Here is a 15,535-nt window from a genome sequence, read left to right on the forward strand (position 1 = left end):
TGCTTTTCTCTCATCTTTGGGAAATTCTCCTGGTCACCGTGTTTGGTCAAAGATTGTAGGTTGCCTTGCTATCGCATCTGCCAACTCCCTCAGCACTTGTGGGTGCATCCTGTCAGAGCCCACATGGGCTTACAAATGCTCAGCTTGTGTAAATATTCCCTAAGCTGATCTTTTTCCATCAGGTGTGGATCTTCCATGCTGCAGCCTTTCAGTTTGCTCTCTCAGCCCTTCACATCCTGAAGGCCTTTCTCGTAAAGACTGAGGCAAAGCAGGTGTTCGCAGTACCTCATTGTTTTCCCTGTCTCCCATTTAATAATGATCACAGATCATAGAACGGCCAGGGTTGGAAGGGACCTCAAAATTCATGATTCTCCAACTCCTCTGCCGCATGCAGGGCCACCAACCTCCCCATTTAATACTAGACCAGGCTGCCCAGGGCCCCATCCAACCTGGCCTTGACCTCCTCCAAGGATGGGGCATCCACAACCTCTCTGGGCAGCCTGTTCCAGCACCTCACCACTCTCTCTGTGTATGAGATACACCGTGACACATTCAAAGAGTCAGTAATTGATTCTGTGAAACCATTTCACTCAGTGTAAGTCATGGTGGGACTTGCAGCCTCTTTGAGATGTTTTTTTGAGGAGCTCACTGATTTTCAGACTGGAATTCCCAAACCAGGAGGAGCAGCCACCCAAACTGAGACAGTCTGGAATCTGAGGATCATTGTCTGTCAAAAAAGCTCTTTTCAATTCCTGTGCTGCTGCTTCTATTTAGCTTTCTTATACGGTTTCTGCTTTTTTTGCTTTTTGAAGAGAGCAAAAGCTAAAAATCTGGTTCAGGTCCATGGAAGGTCTCAGTGGAAGGCTTTTGGAAAACATGCTTGTTTTAGAGACAAACATGATATCATTTTAGTAGCAGAATCCTTTTGTGAGCCTACTGGAAACAGATGTTTTGCATGAGAACTCCATTTTTCTTGTTCTGAACACATTCAGACAAATTACCCTGCAAACTGTGTTAAACTTTATTCAGAAATGCAACCCTATTCAGAATCCAGACCAAATCTAACTGGATGTTTAGAAGCTGCGGAGGCTGGAAGTGTATAAGCAGGGAATTGTATCAAGCAGAGCACCGTGACCTGTGTGCTGAGAAGTTCCAATGTGCTGTGCTTTCTGTAAAAATAAAGGGAAAAAAAAAAAAAAGGAAAAAGCTATGCTGACCTAGAACAGTAAAGCACTTTGCTTTTCTCTTTCTCTAATTAAGTGATGACATAAGGTACTGACAGCAGAAAGGCAGAAAGAAGCAAATTTGCTTGAATAAAGCCTGTTAGACCTCTGTTCATGTATAGGGCTTTCCCCCCCCCCCCCCCCCCCCCCCAATTTTTGGTTTCTCTGTGTTTTACCCAGCAAGTGGCTCAGCACCACACTGTCATTAGCTCACTTCTTCCCCCTCCCACCCCCCCCACTCCAGTCCCAGTGGGATGGGAGAAAGAACTGGGGAAGAAAAGCTAAAAGTAGAACTCATGGGTTGAGATAAAACTGTTTGCTAAGAGAAAAAGAAAAGGATGATAATTATGCCAAGTATATACATATGTATATATGGCATGTGATACACGAGGAATTGCTCACTGCCTCCTGACCAATGCCCAGCTAGCCCCCAAGCAGTGGAAGAGAGCCAGATGAACTCCCATCCCCTTCAAAACACCTTCTGCTCGATGTCATACAGCATAGAATATCCCTACTATCCCTATGGCCATTCTAAGGGCTGTGCTACTTCTGTTCCCTCCCAGCTCCTTGGGTCCTGAGTAGTGCAATGGCCTTGGCTCTGTACAACTCTGCTTAGCAGGCAACTCTAAACATTGGTGTGTTATCAGATTGTTTTTCTCCTAGAACCAAGCCATAGCATCATACCAGATGATCTGAAGATGACGGTTCTGTCCCAGCTGAAGCTAAGACACTCTAAAACAGGAGCAAAGGTAGGAGGCTGACTCAAAGTTTCAGGGAGTGACCTGACATCAATTCCAAATGACCTTATGGGGACTTTGACATGTTTGCTTTACAGCTGATTGGAAACACAGCTGCAAGACAAATGTGCTTGGGAATTTTTCACCTGCCTGCTTATGTAGGATGAGAAAAGATACACGTGCAAGCTGGACATTCATTTCTCGGCAGCGCGTCTGAAAACTGAAAGTAGAATGGTTATCTAATGTGTTTAGAATTTTGGTAATCTGAATCATGGCTCTTGAATGCTTGTCACAGCTAGTTTGTGAAACATTATGAGTGTTTCGTTACTTTTTTTTTTTAGTTCCTTGAATGAAAAGATGCAACCAACATCAGGACATCAGAGCGTAACATGGTCTATTTTCTATTTCACTCTCTCTTTAGCAGCAGGAAAAATAAAAGCATTTCAAGGCCTATCCTCTGCCGTCAACCCTCTGGGAAGGAGGAGGAAAGAAAAAAAGCAGGGTGTGGGGGGAGGGCAGTGAGCATGGAAAATTCTACGAAATTGCTTGTGGGTTTCCTTTTCATGTGAAATTTCCCTGAAATCTTCCCCATGACTCATATCCTTCATGATCCCTTTTAAGTCCGTAGTTTGGGCTGATTTTAGACAAGAAGGTAGCTTTTTTTCCTGCCCAGTATTCCATGGATTTTGCAGAGGTGGATATTTGGTGTTATTCTGTGTTGTCTAAGTAATCAGGCCTTGTAGTCTGTTCTCCATAGGGACTGACTGCCACTTTTTTTTATAACCCTTCTTCTCATCCTGTAGACAAAGATCGGAAGTAAGGAATTTACTTCAGAAGAAAACTGTTATTAATCAGAGGTGTATTGTGTGAGGGAATAGCTGGGGGGAAGTGGGAGGCTTTATTTTAGCAGGTGTTTTTGATGGTTGCAAAGACCTGGCATTGACAGAAGGCAGTGAGTGTACTTGTTAGGATTTTGTGGCTTCTAACTCAAGTTTTCGTTTCTGATTTACGTTTCTGTTGGGATACAGCCTCTAGAACTCATTCCCTGAAGTGCCAGCTGATGTCTTTTACAAAGGTGAGGGTAGCTGTCTTCTGCCTTGACCACTGCATGACTAATTTCTTCTTATGGGAGAAAGAGAAATGAATACACCCCAGTGTGATAGATGTGAAAGTTTGATAGAAGGTGATCGCCGTGCAAGCCTGATACTTCTCTCACCTCCTCCACAGTTCAGATATGCTGTATTATTTACAAAACCCTCTAGTATTTTGAAAAACCCTGTGGTCTCCCTAATGAAAAGAATGAAATGATTTAATTTCTAAATGATTCATTTGTCAGAATGAACAAAACTTAAATGCTAGAAGTAAAATTCCATGCACAGATTAATTCAGTTCAGATATGGACTCCTAGCATCTTTGATTCGTATGAACACATACTAGTTTTTCTGTATCTTGCTGCTTGCTTTCTCTAAAGTTGTAAGTGACTGACTGAAAGGCCTGGAATCAGGAATGTTGCTTACTCTTTCATTAGAAACATACCTGTTTTACTCGTAAGCAACACAGGCCTATAATATTGAGAGTTTCATGGTTGGACTTCTTCAGTCTCCATGAAAGCTGGGCTTGTTTTGTCAAGAAATTATGCTGGCTGCTTAGTTTAGTTGGATCAGCTACTGCATCTGAGCCATGTTTGGGATATTTCAAAAGCAAATTATCTTGAGAACAAACTAAACACTGAAACTCAAAAAAAAAAATAAAAAAAAAATCAAAAAACAAACCCTAAATTAAACCAACAGCAACATGGACTATAACTGGAGCGATCTTCTCTTTGTTAACTTACAGCTATTATGTCATAGGTAACTTTTCAATAGTAGTTGGAGGAAGTGACCATTTCCTCAGCTGTGACAATGCTCACTTGGTTCCCCTTTCAGAGATGGAGGGAATTTTCCATGCAGGATTAGGTAGATGTGCAGCTCATCTTCTGTGTAAGCATGTTGTGCGTCTCCATATATGAAGTGTAAATGCTCAGCTTGTTTTGGAGTTCAGATATTCTGGATATGAGATATTTCACAGTTTGTTAGCCAGGTAGGAATCCTGAGCAAGAACTTGTTACCATGTTTGATTGTTACAATCCTGTTTTTGTATTCTTGTCTCTGAACGTAGACATAATGATAAGTAGTTGTTGGAGGGCCAAGTTCTTGTAAGTTAGATATGCGCTTGGAAAGTCCCCAGATAAACTAGAAAAGTTCCCAGTTAGGTTGCTGTTTATTCTTTTGAGTTACAAGTAATTTGCCTGGAGATAGATTGTACTGAATTGGGGGGGGGGGGGGAGGGGGGGATAATCTAGTGAATAAGTTTAACAAAAGAAAATTACTGAACTCAAAGTCTTACTGGACAGTGTCAGTGCTGTAGTGACTGGCAGTACTGCATAGTCTGTTATTAAGGCTGCCCAGAGCCGTATTCAGCCTGGCCTTGAGTGCCCCATCCCTGGAGGAGGGGGATAGTTTGCAAAAGCACGTTTCTAAACAGGTTTTTAAATTGCTGATGCCTTTTATTATTCATCATTATGTGTAGGCACTTCTGATATGTAAAAAGAAACAGCAGTTTTCATTGTCATTATTCATATATGTGTCTGCAGATCAAGACCAAAATTGTATCAGAACTGATCTCAAAACCAACTTGTCAGAGCCAAGTTTTGTATTTTGCAGCCTTTTAAGACAACAGTCTGTATGGGATAGCAGCAGTGATGTATTTTGTAGGAAAAGCTTTATTCATTAGTGGGAGCTCTTCCAGGGCATCCTGTACACCTCTCCTTTCTTCCCTTTTCTCAGAAGAAATGTGGAAGGATGTTGTGTCTCGTGAAGCATAAGGAGAGTTCCTGAGGCCAAGTGTCTGTTTAGATTTCCCTATTGTGCTCACCTGTTTTGCTCAGAAGATCTTAATATTAAACCCCTGTAGGTCAGGCGACCGTGAAAATAAGCTGTGTATGTATTTGGTGCTTCACAGGAAGGGAAAGTGGAGATTTCTTTTCTCAGGCTAGATTATAGGAACAGTCTAATGAGAGGAGAGACTTGAGACAGGAGAATGAGGAGGAAAAAAAAAAAAAGCAGCTGAACTGCTAGTCCAGAACCATAGCAATGTAATTGTAATGTATGTGCAAGGAGGTGATTTAGGGGATGATTCTTAAAATTACTTCTTTGACTTTTTAAGATAAAAATTGCAGGAAACGTGCTCCTTTCCATAAGAATGCCTTGAGCTGGGAGCTGCTTGTGGTGTGATGTTTCATCACAGTAATGGCAGCTTGTGTGTGCTGCCAAGAGTCCGTAGCTTCTTCCTCTTGTGCTCACACTGTTCCAGCGAAATATCTTTAAGGTGAGAACATGCGTATTTAACAAGCCATGTAATCATCTTCTCCTTGATGAGCGTGCTTTGTGTGTGAACTTCTTACTGCATCCCACCAGGAAAATTGCTGATGATTCTATGAGGCAAAGTGGTGGTTTCTGTTATTGGTTTTGAACTAAAAAGAATAAAAAGGAGCTAAATGTTCTGATGTTCTCATCAATATGTCAAAATTAGCAATGATATTTAAGTGCTCTGGAATTCTTGACATCACAAAATCCAGTCATTGATTCCTGCTATTAGCACTGGAGGAGCATAGGTAAGAGAAGCCTGAGAGGGAAACTCAGGGATGCTTGTAAGTATCTGCAGGCTGAGTGTCAGGAGGACAGGGCAGGCTCTTTCCAGAGGTGCCCAGTGACAGGACAGGGGGCACCAGCTGGAGTAACTTTACTGTGAGGGTGATGGAACACTGGATCTGGTTGCCCACTGCAGTTGTGTGTTCCCTTTCACAGACACTCAGAACCCATCTGGATGCTTTCCTGTGTCCTTGCTGTGGGGAACTGCTGTTGGGGGTTGAATTTCATGATCTCCAGAGGTCCCTTTCAACCGCTACAGTTTTGTGATTACTTCACTAATACATTTGTTTGATTCTAAAAGATCTTTTAAAAGTTGTTGTGGAAGCGTTTTTTGCACAGCAGTGGTTGAGTAAAACTGGTAGGGAAACACATTGTTATACCTTGTATTTTCTGCTGGAGGAAGAAAAAAAATCAATATAATAAATCTTAACTGTTGTTGAGAACTCAGTGCTTGTTGAGAACTCAGGAATCCATGTTCCTGACGTTGTTTTCAGATGTTATCCTTAATGCACCATTGAAAATTTCTTAGAACCAACTTTACCCCCTCCTTCAGTGATGAGTGATGAAAAACTCACTTGTATAATTTTGCTTGGCCTCTATTGTAACTGGCTTCTAATTGTCCATGTTAGAAAGCGTGCTGTTTTGTCTTGCTTAGCTGTAAGGCAGTACTTTCAAGTAGCTACGAGCTATCACTGTAACAGAACGTGTTCCATCGTTCCCACTGTTGCATTGTTTTGGTGCCTTCTGTCCTCTCTGTGACAGCAGCAGGAGCAAGCGAAAATGATTTGGGTGTGAGAAGAAAGTTTTGGATATTAGGCAGATTTACATAAAACTAAAAGTGATGTTTCTTACCATCCTCACATCAATCACTTATTTCATCCCACATGACATCCTTGTCTTAAAGATGGAGATATGTGGATTTCAAGGATGTGCCATTTGGTGGGTAAAGAATTAGCTGAATGATCATAAAGAGTTGTGGTCAGTGTTAATTCCAGTGATGAGTGGTATCCCTCGGGTTAGTTTTGGAGCCAGCACTATTTAACATCTTTGGTAGTGACACAGAATGAGGGGTTGAGTATGCATTCAGCAACTTGGTGGATGACACTATACAGTGGGGATGCCATCCAGGGGACGTGGATAGACTTGAAACGTGGGCCTGAGGTTTCAACAAGGCTGACTTCAAGGTGCTGCACTGGGATTAGGGCGGTCTTAGAAATGAATATTGGCTGGGTGATGAGTGAGTTGAGAACGTGCCTGTGGAGAAGGACTTGGGAGTGGTGGTGGCTGAAAAGCTGAAGTGAGCTTAATACAGGAAGACTGGGGATGACTCCTGGTAAGGAAAGGTAGGGATAGGACAAGGGGGAGTGGCTTTAAAATTAAAAGAGGGGAGATTTAGGTTAGATGTTAGGAAGAAAATCTTCACTCAGGTTGGTGAGGCCCTGGCACTGCTGCCCAGAGCTGTGGTGCCCCATCCCTGGAGGTGCTCAAGGCCAGGTTGGATGGGCCCTGGGCAGCCTGAGCTGGTGGGGGCAGCCCTGCCCATGGTTGGGGTTGGGGCTGGGTGGGCTTTAGGGTCCCTTCCAACTCAAGCCATCCTGTGGTTCTGTTCAGAGCATATGGCTGATGCTGTAACAGCCTGGAGTTTTTCCACATTGTTCTTCTAGAGATATCATAGTATAATTTGCATTTAGCTTGTATTTCAACTATGAAAAATAAATTGTTATTCTTTAAATAAAAGTCTAATTCTGCATTTCTGTGTAGCACTCCTAAGGCCATAAACATATAAAGAACTGCCCCCATGGAATGGACAGCTCTCTTGGGTAAATTAAGATCAAAATACATCCAAGAAAAAAATCAGTGTTAAGCGTGGAAGCACTCAACAGAAACCTCCAGAATGGTTAAAGGCCAGAACTGGGAGTTTTCAATTTAAGAACTGCAGTGTAACCTCTATGGAGGCATTAGTGCTTCAGTTGTTGCTCAGGCTAAAACTTCTGAGCGGAGAAGGCAGCGTTGCTTGTTGCTGAATTTGATCAGCAGCATCCTGTGTGTCTTTCTGGTTTTTTATGCACCTGGGAAAGATACCAGAAGAGAAGACCCAGATTCCACTTAGTTAATTTGTTGCATTTTAGTTGAAATGATTTTACCAGCCCTTGTTTAATGAAAGTCTGGCAACTTGAGTCGCTTGAAATAACTTTTGTTAGTGTTTATTTTGCTGACATAAACAAATAGTTTTAACAAACTCCGAGTAGTAGTGTGTGTGTTACCAAGTTTTTGTATTGCATCACTTGCCATCGCTATGCTTGCTTCTGTTTACCAAGCTGTTTACTTGAGGGGTCATTCTTGGCAACAGAAATGATGTCAAGGCTGTAGATCTCAGCAGAGGGGAACGTAGCTGTCTGTTCCACGCTCATCTGAGAAATGTCACTTAGCTCTGGGATATAAGAATATTTCACTGTCACTTCTGTTATTTTTAATTTTCTTGCTTTTGTATTCTGGTTTGCAGCTGTGCTTGTGATGTTTTTTTCTTAACATAGCAGCCCTTGCAGTATGGACTGATTTCTATATCGTCTCTCTGCGGGCCATTATATGTAAAAGGAAAATGTCTCAGTATATAAAGATGTACCCTGCTTTGGTTGTTTGGGAGTAGCAAGTGTTTTAGCAGTGTGTTCACTTTCATTATATGCAGGGAGAAGCATCAAAGTGACGAGGAAGAGAGGGAAATGGAATGTCATTAGTGTCTGTTTTTGACAAGTCCAGAAATTCTAATTTCCCAAACAAAAGTGTCACCTCTATAGCGCTTATTGGAGGCATCTCAAGCTCTTAAAGGGATCCATGACTGCATTTAGGAATTCTGCACACACAACTCGAAAAATGTGCATGTTTTTCCATGCATATCCTTATTAATGAGCTTATTTTGTAGCTTCAAGATAAGCTCTTCTGTGTTCTGTTTCAGAGGTATTACTGTGCTAATTGAAAAGAGCAGATCCTTTCCAGGAATTCCATGTTCTTTGTGTAAACATTTTAATGAAAGGTCAGGGCTCTTGCTCAAAATTGAAGCCAAATTGTGTCAGATTGCGTTCCCGCTTGGAAATAACTAAGAATTCTAGATTTTCTTGGAAGAGAAACTCTTCTAAAGAAAATAATGAATTGCTAGGTCATTAAATGTAGGTGCTCTACTCCAAGTACAGCTGATATTAGCCATGTTCCACAACTACAGAGGCTGTTAGGAGAATATCCATAGCTTAAATATTTCTGGTAGCATGATCTGCACTGTCAAATCTGGATGGTATCTTCGTTCTCTGGATATGATTTATCTAATACAAAGATGAACTCATAACCTTCCCTGTACAATGTATGCCTTGTTTCATGTGGGAGACATGCAACTGATGGTGTAGGTCTGGGTATTTTGCATTTCCAGACCAAGTTACAAGCAGCATACTTTTCTTTACCATCCAAACAGTTTTTGCTTCAGCAGTTGCTGCCTTTTAAAAGTTGTCCTTTCATTTTGTTCCTTTCCCAATTACTTTGAAGCTTTTAAGGCACTTTCATGGCAACATCAACAGTGCTGTGACAAAGGCTGGAAGCTGTTCTGTAGCAGCACCCAGTGTGTGTGTGTTGGGAGGCTCTTCATCTGCAGCTCTTGTGAGGCTTTCCTTCTTTCCTCCCCTTATTTTTCTTATTACCTCTTGTTAATTTGGAGCCTTCCTCAAGTATAAAATGTAGTAGTCCCCAAGTAGCTGTTATGGGTTATTACCCTGACTAGGTCACTCGCTGTTCTGTGATTATTTCATGGATACTTTAGTCTTGGATTGCTTAGCACCTATGTGTCAGCCATGGCATGTATATCTAATGAATTTGCAGCTGCCAAGTCAATTTGCAGCTGGCTTGAAACTCACTGTAATTTTGACCTGGTCTTTGTAATGGGAAATGCAATACCTATGAAAACCCTTTTAATTTTTTTTTATGATCTCTCTTCGGTTCTGGCAAATGTTATTAGAAGTGGAGGTTCTTTTTCATTCTGGCTATTACTTTACATAAGGCTAAAAATCTTAGTCTTACATGTTGTTTTTTTTCCATTTGCCTTCTGGATGCTTAGTAAAATATTGCATAAGCACTGGCAGTTAACTTCCCCAGTTGCTTCAGCAGTGAATTCTGTGATCAGCATCCTGTACTGGTAATTTGTTATGGGACAGAATGACCTTGTTAAGTGTTCATGCAAAACATCCTGTCCTTTGCATCAAAATGCAAACTACTTTTTAGAAATAAGGACCAAATGTTAGCTCCTATCTTCCTGTGCTTTTGAGGGACCAAATCCATTCAGCTTTAACAGGAAACAGCAGTTGCTTTATTATATTATCTTGGTAGAACACTTTTTTTACTTTGCCAACACTGAAAGTTTGAAGAAAAAAAAGTGTGTATTTTATAGAACCAGATTCAGTAGCCCTGGAACCAGGAGCAAAAGTATCAACATGGGCTAGAAATCCCTGCTGAGACATGGAGCTTTGTGAGCTTAAGTAGAGCTCATCTAACTCAGCTGTGCATCTTCCTGAGCAAACCTAGCATCTGTGCTAGCTGAATGGGGTTGAACTAGATGATCTCCAGAGGGCCCTTTCAAACCCTGCTCTCTGTGCTCTCCTAAGAGCTCTGGAAAGCACTGCAGAACTTTGCCTCTTGCTCTCGAGTCCTGAATCAGAAACAGCATTAATTACTAGTGGGGCAGTAGTTTGGCATCCTGTGTATTTTGGCTATGCGTTTTTTGGATATTTCATCTTCACCAAAACGTAGCAGATGGAGTACAGGATTTCATGTCCAGAAATCGCTCAAATGTAAATGAGCAGTTTGTAGTGATGCTGGTGGGGATTAAATGGTATTTTTTTTTCTGCAGAACCACTGCATTTTTCCTCTTTTTGCTTTCAAGCCTGCCAGGTAACTGATCTGTTTTTTCTGTTGTGCTTACCTTGAAAAGCAGCCAGCCTGCAAGCAAACTGAACAGAAAATTACAATTTTCGTGGATTTTAAAGTTATTAGAAACATGTAATATTTGCTCATGCTTAAGTACGCTTCCATGTGCTACGTATTCTTGATACAAAGGTGGCACTGCTAAATTTTAAGTTCTCTGTTGCATGGAATTTTCCATTTATGTGGCTAGAACATGATTAACATTGGTTATGAATGTGTTTTTTTGTTGATATTTGTCTTGGAAATATATTTAATAAAAAAAAAAAAGCCTGAGGCAGTAGCACAGACTGAAAGATTTGGCAGAGTTCTATGTGATTGATAATAGCAATTTATTATTCAAAAAAAAAAAAAAGAGAGAGGAAGGCATAAATCTGTCTGTAGGCACAGTTCTTCATCTCTTACATAAGGGCTAAACGTCCTTAAAGTATTTAATAGGTGTTTATAAGCAGGAGGAGAGCAATAGGGAATATAGTGGTAGGACAAGGAAGAATGGCTTTAAAATTAAGAGGGGAAACTTAGGTTAGATGTTAGGAAGAAATTCTTCACTCAGAGGGTGGTGAGGCCCTGGCACTGCTGCCCAGAGCTGTGGTGCCCCATCCCTGGAGGTGCCCAAGGCCAGGTTGGATGGGCCCTGGGCAGCCTGAGCTGGTGGGAGCAGCCCTGCCCATGGTTGGGGCTGGGGCTGGGTGGGCTTTAGGGTCCTTTCCAACGCAAACCATCTTCTGTGATTGTACTGTTTAGTCAGGATGCCTTAAAGCAAAGGGAAATGAAGGTAAGTCTTCAGTGGAGCTGACTTCACTGCTGAGTCTGGGTGAGGCCTTGGTGTTTGCCATTGGGATGGCTGGGGCTGGCCCTGCTGAAGTTTTATAGCCTGTAACATGCTGCCAGGAAATGAAGGAGTTTGGCAGTTGAAGTTGTTTTATAGGTGGTGGCTCTCATAGCATAAATAATGCTAAGTATACATCAGAGTCAAGTTCACTTTTTGCAACTTGTATTTGTAGCATACACAGTAACTGGAAAAGCAGGAATTATTTGAGTTAATACGTTCTGTTCTAAAGCAGAAAGATTTTACGGAGGATGACTACATTCCCCCTTTGTTTCCAGAACCGATCTGTTCAGAACAGTGTGAATTGGTGTGGGTTTTTTGTCACGCTGTTACTGACCTTGTGATGGCTGGTAGTTTATACAGCTTGTGAAAGAGGCTCTTTGGATTTTGTTCACATATTTGTCTCCTGTTTTTCTTCATGTTCTTAACCCAATGAGAAAGTTCTGTTTGAGTTAAGGATGTATCCTTAGAGAGAAGGAAGTGGTGCCTTAGTCTTCTGTAATCAGACTGAGCTAACAGTTGGAAATGGTGGGCACAGCAAAGGTTTTAGAGCCTTGGAAATGCAAATTCTTGTGAGTGTGTGTTGAGGCTCTGTTGCAGCAGATATGAATAACCCTGAAGTGCTTTTACTGTTCTCAGGGGGTGATGTTGGTTAATTCCAGTGGCAGTTTCGGATCCCCCATGGAATGCGCTGCCAGTTTTATCTTTATAAGTCTTATCTTATAAGTTTTATCTTATTCTCTCCTTTCTATTGCTTGCAGAACTTGATTTCTGTTCCCCAGTTGGTGGTTTTACTGCTGAACAGCTACTTCTGAAATTAAGAATGCCTTTTGCTAAGAGTAGCTGTGAACTGGAGTGTTGAGATGCTGTTACACAGGGAAGATCATTTGATTTAACACTTTGATTGTAGCATCTCCAGTCTCACAGAGGAACACTTTTTTCAACATTTTCACATGGATTTCTTATCTATCAAAATTGGCCAGCTTGGTTATTCCTGCAGCAGCCCAACCTGTCAATTATACTTGATTTTCTGAATATAGTAAAGATTTAAAGTCATTTCTTTTCCATAATTTTTTTTTCTTTCCTGGAAATAGCCATAGCTGTCACTTGATACCCTCTTACAAAGTATTTATAAGTACTTTTGTTGGTGTTCTCGTTCAAGCTTTGCTGGCTTCGTGGTTGTCTAGAGCAACAGTGGAAATAGTGCTACAGTGAACTACAGTGAAAAATCATCAGCCCGATTTGATGTCTGTACCTTGAGTGAATTATCTGCTTGCAGCATCTAAGGGCTGTGCTGCTGAGAATCTCAGCCAGGTTTTTTGCATTTGGAAAGACACGATTACTTGGAAGAGCAAATCAAATACTCCATTACATCTTTTATTGAAGTGTAATAGTCAGATTAAGTCTGGGCAAATAAAAGAGATAATAAATGGTAAGGTGCACACCAGCAGTCATATTTTATCAATAGTACTTATGGAAATTACTGATTAATTATTGTGCTTTTGATTTGTGCGTGTTATTGTTGGAGAGAGTCAGGGATGTGGTTTGTGATCGTAATTATCTTTTATTGTCCTCTTCTATATCATTTTATGGTGCATATATTAAATCTCCTGAAGGTTTTTTATAGGCAGGAACTGAGTAAAAGGGAAATAGTTTTAACAGTCAAGTGCCCATTTCCTCACATATGGTGTTGATCTGTGCCATATGCGTATGTTCCTTATGACACTGAAGACACGAGAGGCATGAGAAATAAAATGTAGTTCATAAATGGATGTGTGGAAACTGATGGGGCTTCTTGCGTGTATCTTATGTGCTACTAATTAGAGGGGATATCTATAATAATTACTATTATAAATATACGTAATATAATAATTCAGCTTCTTCAAACTTCTGTTGTTTCTGAAGTTCTTTTAACAGAGGGACAAGTGAGAAGTTATGTGATCGGAGACGGGGTGAGTTGTGGATCTGAAAAATAAGACCGAGTCAGTCTACAACAGATAACTGTAAGCAACTTTCTTTTTAAAATAGCACTATATAGAAACTCATTTCTTGCTCTGAGTGCAAGAATTGGTGAAAATTTCCACTGAACTGTTACGAGAAAAGCTGTAAAACGCTGTAATAGAAAAGGCAATCTGTTGGGCAGGAGGCATTCTGCTAGGACGTGTCATTTCCATTCCAGTTTCTCTGCCTACCCGGTGGTCTGTCACTTGGCCCACCTGGGCAGGGGCTGCTGGGACCCCTGTGTTGTTTGCCTTGCAAGCTGGGAAGGGTTTTCTCTCAGCATGCTCTCCTTTCCAGGCTGTTCTGTTTATGTGTTCACTGGTTTAAGGATATGAACAAATTGCATCATTAAGACGACCAATTCACTTTACTTAGGTGAAAGGTTTTAAAAACCTATCTTCTGACTTGGGAGCATTTTTCTTTGTGAGTGCATTGGAGAAAGACTGTATGAGTTTCTGCTCAATTTTAATTGAAAGTCGTGTTTACGTTTTCCACTGGTAATTGACTGAAAAAAAAAAAATTAAACTGAGTGCCTGGTATTCCTCATTCAGCTCATAAAGACTACTGAACAAGCAATTTTATTGCCTGTGGCTATTGAAGGGGACCATACCGACTAGAAACCACGCAGCATTGTTTTATTTGCCATTTATTTTGGTGCTGTAATAAACCCTGATTTGTTGACCGCATAATGCTAAACACTTGAAAATTGCTCTCGTTATCAGGAAGCTGGCTCTGTCAGGTAGTATTTTGTTTAAGGGGATTGCAGTGAGGTGGGAGTCGGCCTTTTCTCCCAGTAGCAGTGATAGGGTAAGAGGGAATGGCCTTAAGTTAAGTTTTGCCAGGGAAGATTCGGGTTGGATATTAGGAAAAACTTCTCAGAAGGAGCAGTGAGGCGGTGGTACAGGCTGCCTGGTGAGGAGGTGAAGTCACGGCCCTTGGAGGTGTTCAATAACCATGGAGACGTGGCACTGAGGGACAATGTCAGGGTGTGATGGGGATGGGATGGGGTTGGACTTGGTGGTCTTAGTGGTCTTTTCCAGCCTTAATGACTCTATGATTCCAGTTCAGTAGTGTAGGCTAAATCTTGTTCATTTGTTTGTTTTTTAATTGGATTTGGAAGACAACTAAACTGTACAAGAAACTCAAATTGTCCTGAAACTGTTCAGGAAATGTGAAGCACGTGTTGAGTCTACTACTGTGAGACTTCAAGCTTTAACTTTAGAGGAACCTTCTTGTTTCTAACCAAATATACTTGTGTGCATCTTTTGCACACTTCTAAGCCATAGGAAGAGTTGGGAAGAAAAACTTAAAAGCGTGATCTCTACAGCAAATTCACAGATGCTATTTAAGGCCTTCTGAAAACATCATAACAAGCCATGGTTTGTCTTTCCAGCTATATCTTAAATAAAATCATAAAGATGATAAATGAACTGAACCAGAATACGATCACAGGAAGATGCCTCTACTTTATGTTACTATGCAAAAACTGCATGGAATTGTGGAATAACTTCAAGAAAATATTTTAATAAAGATGAGCTTGACAGAAATGCAGCTGCTTTGGGAAATAATTTATCCCATCGTAGCCAAGAATTTTTAGAATTAACTAAAATGTAAAACAAAAACTGTATTTTAAGAATTACTGTTTCCTGTTACCTGGAGACAGAGCGTGTTTTCCTTCTGCTATGGCGACAAGAACACGAAGAGTATCTCGATAACTTGGAGTTCTGCCACAAAACAGATGAAGAGCTCTAAAGCCAGAACGTGGATGCTGTCTTTCTGTTTGCAGCTTTAAGCCTGAGTCTCAAAATAGTTTTGACCATCTTCCCACAGCTCTGATAGAGCTCCAACAGAGAGTGGCTCTAAAATGGACAGAAGTCTTTACGTATTCCAAATCCAGGGCTAACTACTGCTATAGGAAGAGAGAGTTGTCAACAGCAATAAGGAAGTACTTTTGTACTTTGAAAATGCTTTGTTTCTGTTGCTCAGACTTTCCATGTAATTGTTTGATTGATTTCTTGGGTATCTCATCTCTCGAATGAATCAGCTCTGGGTTTTCTTTGTTTTCAGATTTTCACTTTTGCATTAAGCCATTTGTACAAG

General features: G+C 41.0%; 1 protein-coding gene across 1 annotated transcript in view; it reads left to right on the forward strand.

Annotated features, from left to right (window-relative positions):
• Positions 1–12,593: 12,593 nt before the first annotated feature.
• Positions 12,594–15,535, forward strand: part of LCLAT1 (lysocardiolipin acyltransferase 1) — a gene marked incomplete at its 3' end in the record, with an annotated part of 71,852 nt that continues 68,910 nt past the window's right edge. The window contains exon 1 of the mRNA XM_079550826.1: positions 12,594–12,637. The remainder of the gene's footprint in view (positions 12,638–15,535) is intronic.

This window comes from Tetrao urogallus, assembly GCF_951394365.1.
Source record: "Tetrao urogallus genome assembly, chromosome: 2".
Taxonomy (NCBI): Eukaryota; Metazoa; Chordata; class Aves; order Galliformes; family Phasianidae; genus Tetrao; species Tetrao urogallus.